The sequence below is a fragment of the Tympanuchus pallidicinctus genome, unplaced genomic scaffold (genome assembly GCF_026119805.1).
Source record: "Tympanuchus pallidicinctus isolate F22 unplaced genomic scaffold, pur_lepc_1.0 scaffold25, whole genome shotgun sequence".
Classification (NCBI taxonomy): Eukaryota; Metazoa; Chordata; class Aves; order Galliformes; family Phasianidae; genus Tympanuchus; species Tympanuchus pallidicinctus.
The window spans coordinates 2,544,868-2,561,693 of record NW_026294742.1 but is presented as its reverse complement, the minus strand read 5'-3'; positions in this window follow the sequence as shown (position 1 = coordinate 2,561,693).

Genomic DNA, 16,826 nt, shown 5'->3' with positions numbered 1-16,826 from the left:
CAAATCAGACTTTACAGAGCTTGGGCTCATCCTTCTCAAAAAACAGAGAAGAAACGAGGATGACTCCTACTGGGATGGATCTCAAACACAGCTTCTAAGCACTCCCTGGCTGCCACGTAGATGTGAAGAGGGGTCATTCCTAACTTGAAAATTGGGGAGAGATGCTCACCCTCTAAGAGAGGCAGTGCAGCTGATGGCTGTACCCCTGGGAGAGCACTACTGGGGCAGGCATCTGCTGCTTCCTCTGAAATGAATGAAGAGAAGGAGACAAAGTTTTGAAATCAATTTTGTACGCAGTATGAATTCTCTTGTTCTCTGATGAGGGAGAAGTTCTCCCTCAAGTTCTGGTACTTTTGAGTTTTCTCCTTCTCAGTGACAGCATTTCAAGAAAAGTGTTTGTTTCCTACCTTCTGTGATTTTTCTTCCAGGATCTTAGTTTTTCACTGAGAAAAGGTTTTGATAGCGAATTCTGAATCACCCTTAATTTATCACAGCCACCAGACTGTCCTAGCTGAGATGCCAGCCTTGACAGGCAGCCTTGACTGATACAGCCACCCGTGCTTTACAAGTATGCAAGCAGGTGAATATATATCTAGGGGCAGAAGATACAAACTATGCAACACAGCAGGGCTGTACTGATTTCTAAGCAGTCCTGCCCTTCACAGTTCTTGTGCTGAATCCCCAGCATTCACACAAACACTGTACTGCTCTCATAGGCAGCTCTTCTCCAGCTCTTTTAGCAAAGCCTTGCTTGGCAGTGTGTGACATCTGGCTGCTTGCACAAAGCCCTCAGGAAGAGAATGGGTACATCCTTGTGTTGATAGAGACTTCCAGAGTTGTTGCATGGATGTAAAGAGACCCATTGACCTGAATAAGACAGAATGGGGGGTTCTGAGCATGAAAAAACCTCAGTGCTAGCAAGAAAAGGGTATCGAGTTGGAAAAATTAGGAAACATTTCTTCTCAGAAAGAAGTGGTGATGCATTGGCAAAGGCTGCCCAGGGAAGTGGTGGGGTCACCAACCATGGAGGTGTTCCAGAACGGTGGGGATGTGGCACTGAGGGACGTGGGCATTGGCGGGGTGTGTTGGGGTTTGACTTGAGGATCTTGGAGGTCTTTTCCAACTTTAATGGCTCTGTGATTCTATGACTGGTCTAATGACCTTGCAGGATGCAGTGTGAATGGTGGAGGTAACCGTGTCTTCAGCATTGCTCCCTCAGCAGTCGCAGCTCTGGCTGGGGGATGAGCGTGCTGCTTTCACTGTGGATCTTTGCAAACACTACAAAAGATGTTCTTAGATTATGGAGCTGGCAGATTGTCTTCACGTGGCCTGAAGGCCATAAGGGCAGCTTCTGAGGCTGTTGGAGCTCCTCTCCAGGAAGTCCATCCATCCTTTGCTTCTGCTAGGTGTGAACGGCACGCACAGGGAATAAGCTGGGGGGACCTGCGGGTTGTAGGCAGCCTTGGGCAGATGAAGTTGTCTTGTGGGTCACGAGAGCTCTGGATGGTGTCAGGTGGAGGATAGGTGAATGCAGCAGGGATTACGCTCTGGTAACAAGGTTAGTTTTGATTTATTATTCCCAGGAACCTTTAGCACAGCAAAGCCTTTTGAGTTCTCTGCAACAAGCGCTCATTGTTTTACTGCCTTTATAAATCACCTTAGTGTGCAGAAATGTGGGAATAGAAAATGTTAGTCTAAAATAAACAATCGCTAACCAGTGAGACAAAATAATCAATATTCATAAGATTAAGCACCAGTGTAAGGAGAGTGATGATAATAATGAGGAGGAGAAACAAATCACGAGGTGAGGCTCCCAAAACTTTACTGCCAAAACAAGCATGTTGCTCTGGACTGAGCTTTTGCCTGTGATTTTAACCAAAAAGCAATAATTGGTGACTCTGGATGGAGCTAATGGTGCAGGGTGGCACTTTGGTTCAACCTAATCCATGTTGGATGTGCAGAAGAACAAGCCTGTAGTGCACTTAACCTGTGGTGCTGGAGAGATCAAGAACATGAGGTGGGAATGGGGTAGAAATGAGCTAGAGGATTGCTGCCTAGGAAGACATGTCTGGTGAGTGGCATGTGGGTAGGGTGAGCCTGGTGGCTTGTCCAGTGTCATCTGAGGTGGGAGAGGTCAAAGGAAAGTGGTTTTGCTGCTTTGCAGGAGTACAGTTTTTTTCAGTAGTGAGCTGGATGCAGGAGGAGGCATTGGTATCTTTTCTGTGTAGTGAGAGGGCAGGAGAACTTCTCTGTGCAGAAAGGCTGCTGGAATGAAACCATGGCAGATCAACAAGAGGATTGACTGGGAATCATGCTTGGCCAAGCTTGGGAAAGCAGCCTGCAAAGAACAACATGGCACAGGTTGAGGTCTGGGTATGTACTTCTGCATTGTGGTGGTTTATGTCTGAAGCTAGCAAGTGTAGACTAACTGGAGGGGGGACAGGGCAGCAGCCGCCTTGACTTGAACACCTCCAGATGGAAACCTTGGAGAAACAGCCCTGTGGGAATTGCCTCAGGGCAAGGTACATCACACAATGTAGTGGTGTATGTAGCCTGTACGTCAATTAAGCTGGCCCTGCTGAGAAGATGAATCTGATAAAATCACCAAGACTGCTACACATCTAAAGAGTAAGGATGGGGAAAACACTTGGGCTGGGGATCTCCCCACATTTTCCTCTTTTCACCCTCGCAGAAGCATTGCCAAATGACACTGACAACAAGAGGTACAGCACACGAGCCACCATGCTTGGTATGAGGGGCATTTCCATCTAAGTGTAATGTGTAAGTCAGGAAGAGGAAGGGCTGCTGCTGGAGGAATGCCATCTTTCAGGAAAGAGTTTTCACACCATTCCTGGATGCGTGGCTTTTCAGGACACCAAAAGGTAACAGTGGCTGGCAGCACCTGAAGTGATTTTGGACAGCCTTGGGTATCAAACTCTCTCATGCTGCAGACCTACCCATGGGGACCTGAGTCCAAGGATGGGGTCCATCTCTCCTCAGAAGTACACCTGCAGTCCAGAACTCCTCTCAGTCAGACATCAGAGACACCCAGGGTGGTCCTGCAAGAAACCTCGTCCTCTGAAGGCATTGACTGAATATCAGATCAGCCAAGCCCCAGAAAAGCCTCTCCTCAAAGGAAGGAATCATGCCTCTCAGGCCCTGTGTCCCAAACACCCCTCAGCTCTCAGATCATGCATTTGGAGGCACATCCCTGTACCCACCGTGTGTGGCACCCATGGAATCTGCAGTTAGACAGCTGGAAGGGAAGCAGTGACCTACAACCAAGGGCTGGGTGAGATGAAGAGAGCAGAATGGCTGAGTGAGGGAGCTGTGCAAAGAAGGACAGAGGCCAGGAGATATGGGCAGAGATACAGAAGAGAGCAGCTGAGGTCCACAAACAAACACACATAATGGACCAACCGGTGCCAGATAAATCACTAGAAAACACCAGATGAGTATGCATGAAGATCTCTATAACCTTCCTCCCCAGCAAACTCTTTTGAGGAAAAACTCAAAAACTTTGATCATTGTTACCATGGTGATGTGACTTGGAATAAGTGGCAGAGTATTTTTTATTATCGGCCTTTGTCATAAACAAATAACCTGCTGTAGACTTAGGAAAAAAAAAGGATAGAGCTGGGCTCACACCATCTAATCATCAGACCCAGAGGCTGCGACTAATAAATCAAGGCGATGGGAAGATTGTAAATTCCACCAGAGGTCACTTGGTTAAACAAAGTGCAGGCATGGGAGACAGGCGGAGTGGGTGGGAACTGAATTAACACAAGGTCTGGCCACTGTCAGTGAGCATTCGGATGCTGGTTTATGGTGACAGGCATCTCATCTCCAAAAGCCTTCTAGGAAATACAGCTTGCATACTAAGCATGGGCTACCTGGTGTGACTGCAGCTGGGCTGGGGAAGCACTGCCCTGTGCCTACCCAAAGGATGTGGGCAGCATCCTACCTTGCATACTCTCACCTGATGACTGTAGAGGCAGGAACTTGTCCTCACAGATGTCTAAATCACTCTGCTTGGTGCAGTTTGCTACCCCCCAAACCCAATGGTTGGAACAGAATGATCCTGTTGTGCATGTGGTAGGGTTCCTTTGGGGCATGTGTGCTCCATGCACGTTATCCAGACGTAACGTGTGTTGAGAAGAGCCTGGCCTCTACTGTGGGTTGGGGGTCAAGCAGCCCTGGATTCCTCAATGCTCTCAAGATCTAAAGGAAGCATGTATAATGCATGGGAGGAAGGAAAGTCCTAGCAAACCTGTGAGCTGTGGGAATGCTCTGCCTCCAGGGAGTACTTGCACTGTGTAGCTCCTTGAGTTTGTCTTGGAGACATGATTTCTATGGTGGCCTCCATTTCTCAAATGTGCAAATCTGATCACTGGGTTGACAAACTAAGCTGTGAGCTCCCAGCCACCTGTTAGTGGAGGGCATCTTGAGCAGTTCCCATGTCTCTAACTTTCGGTAGAGATATAGAAAGTGCACACTGAATGCTGTCTATAAGCTTGAAATACTTCCTAGACCTGTGTTGCAACCCTACATGTCTCACCTACAGTTCTAGCAAAACCTGGCCCCTTTTACAAAATCTGATCCTACAGGTCATCAGTATCACACAGATGCCCAGGGAGGTGGTGGAATCACCGAGCCTGGGGGTGTTCAAGGAAAGACTGGATGTTGTGTTGAGGGACATGGTTTAGTGGGAGCTATTGGGAATAGGTGAACGGTTGGACTGGGTGATCTTTGAGGTCTTTTCCAACCTTGGTGATTCTATGATTCTATGATTCTATGTTGATGGCTTTGCAAAGCAGGCTGACACCAAATTTCCTGTACAAAGTGCCCATCATGAGCTATTTTATTCTTTAATTCAAAACACCCCTAATTTTGAACATCTTCAGAGCTCTGGCACTTCCACGTTCTGAAACCCAGAGCATCAAATTGGTTTAGATTTCTCTAGGGGAAGCTTGAACTGTTCTCAGCCTAATTGATGGCTGGGAGAGCAGCGTTGCTCTGACTCTCCCTGGGATGTGATGGATCAGGCTGTTTGCACTGGATTATGCTCAGAGAGCCTTTCCTCCTGTTTTGCTCCATGCTCCCAGCAGAGTGCTCTGCTTCCACAAGCCAAGCCATATCCATCCTTGTTCATCCTGAGCCCAGCGTTTATTCCTGCCAGACAAACCTGTGTGACTCTCAGCCTGGTTTGGCTTCACTGGCATTCCCAGTCTAAGCAGCAATCTCATCATTGTCCTGCATCTTTGGAGAAGAGGGAAAGCAGCATTATCACTTCTGAGAGCCAAAGTCCACCTCTGTGCATCCCTTCAAACCCCGTATCTCCAACAGGACTGGTGGCCCTGCACAGCACTATGAGAGCTTCTGCTCTTTCACTTGGTAAATAATTCCTCTAGCCTGACTTCCTCTAGCCTGGAGTTGTACAGAACATCATACATATATATATGATACATATATACATATATTCAGGTTGCAGCATCAGAAAATAGGGAATGAGAAATGTGACCTCTCCTAGGGACTTATTCTAATAGGGAAAGATGGAGAGATTGTAGTTTTGGTTTGGATTTACAGAGAGGTGGCAGCAGAGAAGACATTGTATAAGCAGCAGGAGAGCTCACTTTTTTAGCTTGAGCTTGGAGTTCATTTTAAAAGTAATTAACTCCCAGGAGTTAATTTTGTAGAAGCTGGGTCTGTGTGGTGGGTGGAAACTCCTTTGTTTGAGCGCATTAGCTCTAGTCCTGGGGCAAGCATGGAGACAAAACCATGATGTAAGAATCATGCCCTGCTTGGGGAAATGTTTCTCCTGCGCAATCTGCTTTGCCACCCCCAGCAATGTGCACCCCCCCAAGCAAAGGTGACTTCTAAAGGGCTGGCACTTCAATCACAGCGCTTTTGTGTAAAGAATATATCCCTAATCAAGTGCCTTTCTGAAGAGGCTGTTCTCTACTACATGACACTGTCACACGGCCACTGCTTCTATCACAGGTGACAGAGGTGGCCAAGGGTGATGGCCCATAGCTGTTCTTAATGGTAGTGAAGAACAGGGCCACAGAATTGTCCATTTTTCTGGCTCTGTGACTGAAGGGAAAACCTCAGGTGATCGGGAGACCCTTGGATTTGGCAGGAATGTGGTGATGATCAATGTGCTCCACGAGTGGGTTCATGCCACCCCGCATGCATGTGGGGAGGAACAGCTGAAGATGTCACCAGAGCAAACCACCATGGTCACAGTGCAGGCCTTGGACCCTTTTCTTTCCCTGTCTCCATGCCAGTGATACGTGGGCATGCACACAGAGGCATCCTTGGCATCTTCCTCCGCTGGAGGTAGCCGCTCTGCATTGTCAGTGCCTGCAATGCAATCTCAGCTGTCATAAATCCCCCTTCTTCAGCCAAAGAAGATTTCTGCACATGAAGTTGCACCCCTCCATTGTACGGTGGCTCCACCAAGGAGCCTCTATGAAGGGTAAATTTTCCTGATTACCCAGGCAGTGAGGCACCCAATTCCCTGTGGGGCATTCCAAACTGACTTCCTCTCATTATAGCTGCTACAAGGCTGAGAGGAAGGCCATCCATCCTTTTCATATTCCCCATTACAGGAACAATCTCTGCTGCTAGCAGTGGACTTAGATGAGAAATGTAATTCTTGTTTTCCAGGTTGTATAAACTAACTTCCAGGGCATTATATAACTTTCCCTCCTTGGAGCGCGCACCTGTTTTAATAAAAATAAGTTACTAGTACAATATAAAGTTAATGTAATGATACCATCTGACTCTTCCCCTGTAGGGCTCGGGCTGTTTATTAGAAGGGGGGGTGAGAGGCGAGCGGAGGGGAAAGCATTTCCTAAGTGCAAATGGAAAGAGAGTTTGGCACTTGCAGAGAGGAGGACGCAGGTTCTGAGTATGCTGGTGTCTGCTCACCCACATCCCTACCTCTCTGCAGAGCATGAGGAATGTGATGATCCAATGAGGGGTGATGATCCATCAACCCAGGCTGGGCACTTTGGCCAGCCCTCACAAAACACGCTGCTGTCCGAAGGTTTCCGCATCAGATCATTTCTCCCTTGAGCCTGTTGCTGCTTGCAAACAACTGCACAAGTTACCTAGACCAAAGCCTGTGTGCATCCCCTCTTCTTCTTCCAGCTGTCATTCACCCATAAATGTGGGATGCAGCAGCAAAACTGCACGAGTTAAATGACAAAACACACACCTGAATCACGTTGTGGAAAGCAGCTGGTAACCAGCTGAACTCTTCAAGGCACCCTGGATCTCTGAATGACACATGAAAATGAGTCCAAAGTGCTTTTAGGGAATGACCCAGTTGAGGAAATCAGAATCTGCTCACAAACCGTTTGCTAACCCAAGAGTGAGCACACAGAGCCTGTTTCTCACAGCCTGACTCATCTTCAGCAGAACCTTTTTATTTCTTTTTTTTTCTTCTCTATGAGAAGTTCCAAAAATTGCATGGAATTGCCAGAGCATTTTAAAGATATTACTCACCAGCTCAGCATGATTAAGTGCAACCTGTAATAAATATAAAGAGGGCAAAATTAAAAAAAAAAAAATAATAAAATATGTCAGACTGGCTCAAGAGCTAAATTTCCCAGGAGCCTTAAGTGTTGCAAATGCCTAGGACTGCAGCACATCATTTTCAGGCTCTGTGCCACCTGGGAGTACTTATCTTCAGGCTTCGGGGCTGACTAAGCAATGCAGGGAGATTGGCTTATGCTGCCCAGCTGTAACAGCCCCTCTTTAAGTGCAGGTAACTCTTTCCAGATGTGAGTTAAAAGAAGGAAGAGCCCTTTTTAACCTAGAATGCTTTCAGTAGGTAGATACGTCCTTTAGATATTTCCTTCTCACACTGGAAGAGGAAGGGAGTTTAGGTGCTTGATGTAGGAGGACTGTACTGTTCCAGACTAAGTTCCTCCAAGGTGTGCTGTAGCACTGCCAATTTAAAGGCTAAAATTATAACCTCCTTCTGAATTCAGGGAGGGGTCAGAAATCCCATCCCCAGGAAGAGAAGGTGAGAAGGGAGGGCTGCACCACTGTCACGCTCCTGGGAGAGTCTCCTGGAGCTCAATGTCTTGCTGTATTGCAGTGTCTAGATGAAAGCCAATGAATCAGAACTCAGCTTATGAGCAAAACACAGCTCTTCTGAACTGCTTATCCTTGAGCAAAGCCAGTTTGAGTCTTCCTGATGGACTGCCAGCTTTGAATGTTTGCCCCTCTGAGTGCCAGGAGAGATTATAAAGAGCACGAGTGTGGTGGAGGCAAGGAGAGACATGGAAAACCTGGCTGTTCTTCTGGCTGCTATGAGGCTGGGGCTTCTCTGGGGTGCACCCACCTACCCCAGGCCTCGCTGGGGGGAGAGGTTTCCTCCAACCTCTGTTGTTCCGAGCAAAAAGGTGCAGCCAAAGCAGCCAACAGTTTTGGCCAGAGCAGTTCTCTGCCTGATTTATGTCTGTTGCTGATTCTGCCTCCAAGAAATTTCTCAGCAACACGTTACCAACTGCAGAGCACATCAAGGAAATACCCGGGGTGGGAAATCATTCTTAATCCCCTTTTAGGCTCAGAAAATGTGAACAACAAGCAGAGAAGGCTTGAGAAGGTCTTCACCCTGCTTCTGCAAGCTGTGGGTGTTTGCAAAGAAGAGGTGAGTCAGCAGCCCCCTTTCTGTACAGCAATAGTAATCTTGGCTTTTAATAGCTCTGTTAGCTCAGAAAGAGGGAGCAGCTGACCATGAAGCAGCAGCAAGGACATCTGAGGGGGCCTAAAAATGTAACATGTGATTGATATGTTTTTAAGTGGATCACAAAAAGGGAAAGCGAGAAATTGGGATCAGGCCAAACCTTAAAAAAAAAAAAAAAAAGTTTTGGGGAGGAAACTAACGCAAGGTAAAGATGGAAATATCAGTTAGGTCTTGAGAGAGGAGGGAAGGTTGATCTGTAAGATCTAGACCCTTTCCTGGAGAAAGCAAATCAAAACTAAGCAGAGGATGCTTCAAGCAGGAAATGCGATGCTCTGTTCCCACTCAAGCTTCAGCTGTTGGGATGTTAGGGGCTCTCAGTTACCCAGCTGGGTAGATTTCAGCAGAGGGATGCAAATGGTTTGGGAACAGCTGTAGAACTCAGCATTGGACACCTTCACTCTGAAATGTCTCTGTGATCCTACTTAGAGTTGTTAAGGTTTGGAGAAGACTGCTGAGATCATCCAGTGCAACCATCAACCCGCCCCCACTGTGCCCACTTCCCAGTTTGTTTCATCATGCAAAGCTTCTTTGACAACAACTACAAAATAAATTAAGAACACCCCTAGAGAACTGGGCTTTAGGTCTGATGCTTCTTACCATTCAGGAGGCCAGCTGTTATGGCAAAGAAAGGAATGAGCCTAGCCTGATATGATTTGTTCTTCAGAGATCCATCCCTGGCGTTTTTATTACTTCTCTTTTGGGTGACTATAATCTCCTTGTCTAATATTGTTTTACTGAAAATCTCCGGGCTCTGGAAGCAAACTATAATTTGAAGCTGGTCTATAATTTCCACCCCCACCTCCTTCCTTCCTCTTCTGAAAACAGATATTATAGTTCTGCCTCAATCCCTGCTCTATCGGACTGCCAGAAGGTATAGCAAGCAGTTCAGAGACTGCTTCAGCTGAATCCTTCAGTGCTCTGGGGGGGATGCCACCAGGTGCTGTAGATCTGAGTACCTCTGTTCTGGTGCAGTCATCTTTAACTCATCCTTTCTCACACCTGGCCTGTCTAATCTCTTTATAAAATGCGTTGCCTTACACAGCTTGTTGCAATTATTTCTTTATTCCGAGTGCTGAAGAATACGCCAAATGCTTCAGCTTTATCTGTGTCACCTGTTATTTGCTGTGTGATCCCATAGGGCTGGGCTTCTGTTTGTCATCTTCTGTCTTTGAAGGTATTTCTGGAGCCTTTTCTTGTGCCCTCTCTGCTCCTTGCAGCCCGGTGCATGTAGGGACTGCTGCTTCTATTCGCGTGCCATTGTGCTCTCCACTCTGCATTCACTGTGCTCATGTGTTCCCCACTCCCATTTACTGTGTGATTCTCCCTTATTACTCTGTAAAGTAGCCATAATGGCTCTTATTATTCTTCCTTTTCCTCTGCATCGGTATTGTTTGCTTTTAAAAAGGAAGCATTTTCCACTGCAAGCAAGGGAGAGATATTTGGAGAGATGCCAACCATGCAGTGATGCTCCGTGGGGTCCCTAGATGCTGGGGGGCTGGGAGGGAGATGGGATGTGATTATAGAGGGAGAGGGGAATAAAGCTCGAGCTGCAGAGTGGGCTTCTGTTTGATCCATGCTTCCTTCCAGCCCTTTTGTTTTGATTATCCCACCTCGTGTCTGTGGCCACCTGATAACTGATGTCCAGTCAGGCTCATTAACTCTTGTGGCATTATTTTCTTTTTTTGCTTTTTTTCTCATCACTTTTGCTGTATTTCAGCTTAGCACCAGCACTGGTGAGAGGGACTTTTAGGCATACTGTGCGAGTAGGGCACGATGTCTCTGATAGTAGCAACAAGAACTGATGGCCTGGTGGCTCTGCCTCTACGTCATCCTCATCAAAGATCCCAAAGAGGCTGGACAGTGCTGTCAGTATGGTCTTGTTTTTGGGTGGTGCTGTGTGGAGCAACACGTTGGACACAATGATCCTTATGGGTCCCTTCCAACTGGGGATTTTCTATGACTTACAGCCTCAAAGAAAACACAAGGGGAATTTAGCTGGGAGTGGAGCAGCACCTCCTTGCACTGTCCTTAGTGCAGGGTGGGCAGGGCAGCACAGCTTTCTTTTACATTATCTCTTTGACAGGGGCACTTCAGCAAAAGGCAAAACTACTTTGGAATATACCAGGACTGACTTCCTGGAAATGATACAGAAAACCATGATAAAGGCAGATATGAAGGTCATTTCAGACTGGAAATCCAAGAAAAGAGCTGAAGACATTGTGTGCCCGCTCCAAAGAACCACTGACACCAAGGAAGCGCTTGGAATTTTATATCAAAATGCATAATAACAGAGTAGGCAATAATAACAGGAGATGTGCGTTGCAGTTACCCATCTCTCCTGCCGTGAGCAATGCACCCACACCTGATAGAGGCTGGTGTGTCCTTTGGGTGGCTTACAGCTGATGTGGACAGGTCCGAGCTGGAGTCAGGGCTCCCAGTCCTTTGAGACAGGAATGGGAATGCTTCCAATCCTTTCCAACCTTTAAAAAGAACTTCTGGAGCCTTCAGCTGAGGTTTCTTGACTTGGACTCAGGTCAAGCTTGGCATGGGAACGCTGAAATAACTCAGCTACTTTGTGTCCTTGGACAAAAGTAGACATTTTTATTGGGCCAATTTTAAATCTAAAACCTTCTTGGCCAGGAATCTTTAATGACTGGTAATCTTTCAGCTTGTCTGTTATAATTGAGACACAGGGAATAGGCACTGTTTTTCAATAGCATAAAATACAGTGCAAGGTGGCTTGTCACTCACCTTGGTAAATCCAGTGAGAAGCTCTCTAGGTAAATTTCTGACTTTCAGTAATGTAAATGTCGATAATCCTGCTCTCAGTGGGCTAATTCAGATTTTATTCTAGTCTCCAGATGTCATCCAGCTTGCACTCAGAGAGCCCAGTGATGCCTTTAGCAGTCTTCTGGCTGGCTACTTTATGAAAGCAGAAGAGACATTTGTGGAACAGCATCCTTAATTCCTTCACAGGAAGTTTCTGTGTCTTGAAGTGGTCCAGTAGGCTGACTGTGAAGAATCTGCAGCATAATTTCAGGTTATTGAACCATGTCACAGGATGTAGATTAAGTTCTTGAAGTCCTGTTCTTGATGTATTGATTGAAATTAGTGTTATACTGATGGAATCCAAGAGGTGTTGATTGGGAGGCATGTTTGGATGCCTTTGATCCAATGGTGTGCTCAGAGCAAGGCTATCAGCAACACAAGATCAAGCCAGCTGTGGTTTTCTGCAGTGAAACATGGAAAACCTCCAAAGATGCAGCCCTCTGTGAACTCTTCCAAGTCTGCACCATCCTCCCGGTGCCATTTTTTTTCCCCTTAATGTTAAATATGAATTTCCCAAGCTACAATGTGTAACCAGTGTCCCTTGTAGTGTCTGTCAGTGCTGAGAAGCCTTTGGGTCTGTGACCTTTATGACTCTTTCCCATTGTTGTAGGTTTCTCCTGTTTTTCCACTGAGTCACGTTTTCACTGGGATAGACAGTGCTACGTTTCTGCAATGAGAGAACTCACTGTTACCTTAGTATTCAACCGAGTGTCCACTGCAACCCCTAGGTCTTTTCCAGCACTGGTAGACTTGATCTTGATGGAAAATGAATGGATACGTTCGACCTGATATGAAATATTAAATCTCTATTCAAGGTGACATTTCATAAATTACATGGCTGCGAAATCATGGAGAACTCGAATCATTTTCAGTAAGGATGTTTGCTCCTACCACAAAACCCAATTGGGCTGCCATTCCTGGGGCAAAAGCCAGGAAGAGCTAGGGCCATCAGACCTCATGTGGATATGATTTTGGTTCCATAAATCTGCAGATGCATGGACTGGAAGCTGCATTTATTGAGTGCACAGGGCAGATGCACATAGAAATGCTGCTCTTATCTGGTCCCTGTAAATGTAAAGCCTGAATGGGGCTCATTGTGTTCTCTATCAGGACACACGTCAGAAGCTTGGCTGTGGATTCAAGATTAGCTAACTAATGAAAACAAGGGACACGTCCCCACACTGTCTGGTGTTTCTGTACAGCTCCCAGTCATTTCCTGAGCTCCTGGCTATTCCAGATTTGTGTTTGCCTGGACGTTTGCAGGTGGGCTGTCAGTCTGGATCCCATGCTGCCAGCTCACTATGAGTCACTCTGACCCAAGCATCCATTTATCCGATTATTGTTCTTCATTACTACCATCAGATTGGCAGTTTCATTTCACAGAATCACAGAATCACAGAATTGTAGGGTTGGAAGGGACCTCCAGAGATCATGGAGTCCAACCCCCCTGCCAAAGCAGGTTCCCTACAGCAGGTCACACAGGTCGGCATCCAGGCAGGTCTTGAACATAATTTCTGAAAAAGAACTTCCCCAACCATTTTGGAAACCCACTTTGGAAAACAGAAAACAGAACATGTGAACAGTGCCCAGACTTGTTCTTCCCATTGGTGCTGTGCTGCAGACCACTTGTAATCCAGTGCCAAGGAAGAGAGGTAAACATCCCACACACTGCAACACATGGCCTCAGCTCACATGGTTGGGACACAGACCGTACAAGTAGTCCATGCATGTCCAACATTTTGGCTTGCCTGGGCCACACTGAATGGAGAGGAATTGTCTTGGGCCACATGTATGTAGGTCGCTCTGAAAGTAATGCCTCGTATTTATTTCCACGGAAACTACAACAGGTTCAATGAGCACAGTTTGGCAGAGCAAATTCTCAGCTGCGAAACACTGCTTTTCCACAAAGTCGTCAGCATGAGCTGTGTATTTTCTTCAGTGATGAACAGGAGCCTGCATGCAACACTTGTAAAAATCTGCACCAGTGGAGGTAACCCACTGCTGAACAGCTGAAATGCGCCTCCCACCACCTCACTGTGCTGACATCTGCTGCTCTGTCTCCATCAGCAGTCAGTGAGCGTTGATGAATGTCAGTGGGTGCCATTTTTTTCTGCATGGAGGAAATTCAGTGTCATACCTCTGCGCCAGATGTACCTCCATGTCAGATGCCATTCTATCAGATTGCCCCTCTGCTGCCATCTGTCACACGATGACAAAATGTAAGGGGATATTGGTGGGAAGGTTCAGCTTCTACTGCCATACCAGCAATATCCACCTCTGATGTTTTGGGCAGCAAAATGACTCATTCTATCTGTTTGACACAATGAGAAGTCAGAGCACTACCAGCAATTGCTTTAAGCAACATTATTAATGAGTGCTAGGACAACAGCCAATTACTCAAGTGAGCAATGGGTCGATCTTGTACTAAGGGACATGGTTTAGTGGAGAAATACTGGTGGTAGATGGATGATTGGACTAGATGATCTTGGAGGTCTTTTCCAACCTTGGTGATTCTATGACTTTATGATTATCTTGACTAAAAGCAATTTGATATCTGGCATTTCTGGATGGCTGGGTTGAGGCATTCATGAAATACAGCTGCTTCTTTCCTTTTGTGCAAAGACTGCAGAAGTGCCCTCTGTCCATGCACAAGGCCCAGGCAGAGCTGCAAGATCTGAGTGTGGATGAGAGCCATGTAGACAGCACAACTGCAACCAACGAAGGCAGATTAGACTGCTGACAAGAGCAGGTGCTTTAGGAGTGCGATAGCAGCTCATAGACTGAGGGTAAGAATTACTGTTGTTCTTACACCAGTGCCAGAAGGATGAAAAATAAGGTAGTGAAAAATCAGATGTACGACATCAAGAAGCACCATGATGTCAAAAAGCACCATGAGATCAAAAAGCACCATGGGCTCAAAAAGCACCATGGTATAGCTGACTTCCATGACCTGATAGAAAAAGGAGATTCGGTGGGTGCAGCATTGTCAGTAAAGGAGACTGAAAGGGAAAGCAGAGCAGGGATACAGATGGAGGTGGCACTGTGTGCAAGATATTGTTTAATGTGTTACAGAGTAGAGTATGATGGAGAAAGGGACATTTTGGGAGTCATTTTGGCTGGAAATCCCGGATTTTATTACTAAAAATGTAGCAGTAAATGATACTTGAAGTGTGGCTGCCCCTGATCAGCATTGTGGTAATGATCAGGAGATGTCCAGTGAGGTGAGAGGAGCTGCAGGTTTAGCACAGGTAGTAACACAGGGTGATTTCCACTCCCCATAGAAACTGAGCCAGAGATGGGATGCACAGACAGCTACTATGCACAACAAATGATGCTTATAGCCCTCAGAGGATGCCATTTTGGCCCTTAACTATGCATGGAACCTTTTCTACAAGTCATTAGTGGGAGAGATGCTCTGCAGTACAACCACAGTGCAATTAGTTTTAGTGCTATGGCGGGCTGTATAAATCCAGCACATGGCCATTCAATTTTACAAAAGAGAGGTATGTAAAAATAGGGGAAACTGTCAAAATAAGCCTGGAAATGTTAACAGAAAGGTTTGCACGTGATTGCCGTGCAATAAAGCTACAAAGCAAGTCAACAGGAGGCCAGATGAAGGTGGGCCTTGTCCCTGTCTGATTTTGCAGCTCTGGGATGTTGGTTTGTGTGCTATTGGGACTCCTGGCTTTTTCCTTTCCTGGTGACAAGAGGTCTGTACCTTTCGATTAGGGAGATGTTTCATCAAAGCAGGACTCAGAGCTCTCTGCAGCTTCTGCTCCAACAATGTGAATATTTATAGCCAGGACAGAAGAGCAGAGCAGGCAGTTGGCTCTGCCACCAGCACTTTCTTGTATTGTTGCCTGGGGTTGTGCTTGTCAACAGCACACCTGGTCTCTGGGATGCCACACACTGTGTGCAGAGCCTGAGACCGTAACAGCAGGTGTGGGACAATGTGAAAGGCTCCCCACACTGCTAAAGTGGCTTCTCTAGTCTTGGTGAGTGATAGCATTGGGACTGACAGCATACAGAATATCTGCATGTATTCCCTAAATTTGCACGGAGTAAAGGAAGGTGGGTTAAGGTTTCAGGGTTTTGCTTTAAGCAAGTGATCAAGGTGAGAGAAATGGGACGTTTAACCCTGGTTGCTTGCCATGTAGCATCATACAGAGCAGGCAAATAACGCCAATAAAATAAGGGGGATTTTAAGTTTAAGTCTGGGAGGTGAAGGGAGACAGTCTGTAGGCACAGCCCAACTCTGGAAATGGCTGAATCTCCATGACAGGTTGAATTCCAAATCTAGTCAGTAAAAGGCTCTCCTCTATGGAAAGTAGAGAGTAGAATATGGAAATAATCCCCAAACATGAGAATCTACAGCAGACAGTGAGGCTGGGCAGAGGTGTGATGGAAACATCCTTGCTCTGGCATCTCCCATGGGCCGTGGACATAGCTGAGATGTTGGGCTGGATTTGTCTCAGCCCCTTCAGGCTTGTATAGTGTATACACTTACAAAGGAGCTAGTCACTAAGCTTCACTTGGGCTGATGTAGAATGAGAGAAACACATTTGTTTTCCTCTGTCAACTACAAAGGAAGACGGTGGTTCAGTTCAGATGGTCGCATTTGGTAGATGAATTCATAAAATGTGAGAAGAGAAAGAGTGGAGAAGCTATTTGCATAACTGACGAACCATAAAAGCTTCCTTATGGAAGATGGACTGCTTTGATTTACTGCATCACTGAGGTGCAGGACAATGTGAAGGAAATTCTCCAAGAGGATTTTGAGTCTCATCCATTTTGTATCCATCTGTCACTACCCTGTGTCTAATGCCAAGGTTTAATGCAGCAGGATGGTACTGTTTTCCATATTTTCAGAGAACAAGTCACGTTATAACAAAAACTACCCAGAGCCACATCTTCAGAGAGTTCCCTCTAGTACACAGAAGAAAATATCACCATCTGGAGAACTCACCTCAAGGTGAGGCAAACCCCTTAGAAGCTACTGATGTTTCCTGTGGACAGGAGGTGGGGTTGGGACAGCAGGAAATCTCATTTCCAGCCCTTTATGAGCGCAGCTGATTGAAGTCAAGTCTGATGGATTCATCAGACAAAGTTCTGTAAGGGGCTTAGGGAAATCCAAAAGGCGAGTAGAGAAGGATTTGAGCATAGTGTGATGGGAGACACGTGCTGTAACCAGAAAAGAGAGGGATGCTTATAACATGTCGGGCTCAATTACATTTGG